The sequence below is a fragment of the Saccostrea echinata genome, unplaced genomic scaffold (assembly GCF_033153115.1).
Source record: "Saccostrea echinata isolate AGI-Se365-2 ecotype Australia unplaced genomic scaffold, CSIRO_AGI_Sech_v1 ptg000054l, whole genome shotgun sequence".
NCBI lineage: Eukaryota > Metazoa > Mollusca > Bivalvia > Ostreida > Ostreidae > Saccostrea > Saccostrea echinata.
The window spans coordinates 33,091,586-33,093,275 of record NW_026889803.1 but is presented as its reverse complement, the minus strand read 5'-3'; the positions used below and the strand labels follow the sequence as shown (position 1 = coordinate 33,093,275).

Sequence of the window (1,690 nt, the reverse complement as noted above, 5' to 3'; positions counted from 1 at the left end):
TCACATAAGGTCACAGATCTTTCACAAAAGGTCACAGATCCTTCACACAAGGTTACAGATCCTTAATACAAGGCAACATAACCTTTTCATAAGGTCACAGATATCTTCACAAAAGGTCAAAGTCCTTCACACAAGGTCACAGAACTTTCATACAAGGTCACTTATTTTCACACTACATGTAGATAACAGATCCTTCACATAAGGTCACAGATCCATAATACAAGGTCACTAATCCTTCACACTTGTTCAGAATAGAGTTCTATATCTCCTTCAACAACAAATGTCTCTCCTTTCATTTCTAATGATCCATAACTTGAATTTATTTTGATGTGTTGCGCAACTTTCTTTCTTCCACAGATATCAAGACAGCTCAGACGATTCATAGGATGTGTTCTATCAAATAAAAAAATGTCGGTTTAACAAATGAAAAGTAAAAAAAAGTTATATTTTATAGACTTCAGTACCTATGAAAATAAAAACAAGTAAGGCACTGTGTTTCAACAATATAAAATCAACCAATGCATTTGAGAAAACAATGCCAAATTTAGAGGTCCAAAGGCTTTTACAATCACATGGATGTCATTGAAATTTTTTTTCTGAGCCAAAGTTTGTTCTATTTTTCTAAACTACTTTTTTCACAAAACTGGAGTCAGCTTCATCAAGATTTAAAGGGCAAATATTTACACAAATTTCAATTTAAACTATACTTGAGGGCATTTTTGTAGTAATTTGACAATTTGGAGCCTAATATTTCGGGGAGAGATTTCCATGAAATTTCTATACGTTCTCGAGAAAAGATGAAATTGTAAAAAGTTTACAAAGAAAAGAATGATGACAACGCTGACAACAACAAATTTTGATCATAAAAACTTGGCTTAGGTGAGCTAAAACAAAAGTCAGACAGTCCAAGATGTGCCGTTGTGTCTTACATCATGTCTTGAATTGGTCACAGCCAATCCTTGAACTTTTTTCTGGTAGGTTACTGTATGCTCTTCTTTTGAGAATGAAAACCAGCCCAACCCTGTATGTATGAACAAAGAACATCTATAGGTCAAAGGAAAAAGGATGTTCTTGACACTTGGAGAGCTATAAGTCTTCAGAGAGCCAGAAGCACATCTAAATATAAAATATTTTACCATCAATTCTTGAGTTGGCTGCTTTTGTTCCCTCAAACATTTTGCACACTTTCTGTCAGATGAAAGTCACCAGCTTGTCTCGGGATCTACACTAGCACTACACTAGATCTAACCCTGACCAATTAATAAAAAATATCAAATAGTAAAAGAATTCCTTACGCTTGTAAAGTGGAAAAAATGATGAAAATCAACAGAATACTGGATTGGCACATCGCATCTTACCATCATCCTAGGGTTTACAGCAGTCTATCCCAAAACGCTCAGCACTCTTGCTTTCAGGTGAGATTCTTCTCTTAAAGATTCTGGATAGAGGTTTATCTTAAACTGCTCAATAAAAGTAGAGAAACAATCTCAATATAGTATGGATGAGCCCACAAAAAATCTAGAGAGTACTGGCATTATGACATGAATCTTACCCTTTTGTCCATGGTTTGCAACAATCGATCCCTTATCTTAAAGCTCCTGCTGACAAATAATGGAGTCGTATCTTACACTGGGATTGAAGCTTGCTAAACCATTCTCCTGCTAACACAAAAAGTAAGAACGGAGTAATA

At 35.1% G+C, this 1,690-nt stretch overlaps 1 long non-coding RNA gene across 1 annotated transcript; it reads right to left on the bottom strand.

Moving 5' to 3' along the window:
* Positions 1-964: 964 nt before the first annotated feature.
* LOC133171831 (uncharacterized) lies at positions 965-1,423 on the bottom strand. The gene is made up of 3 exons (XR_009718878.1): positions 1,359-1,423; positions 1,137-1,250; positions 965-1,021 (listed from the first exon to the last, which is right to left on the bottom strand). It is a non-coding gene; the product is annotated as an uncharacterized LOC133171831 (long non-coding RNA).
* Between the last annotated feature and the right edge of the window lie 267 nt (positions 1,424-1,690).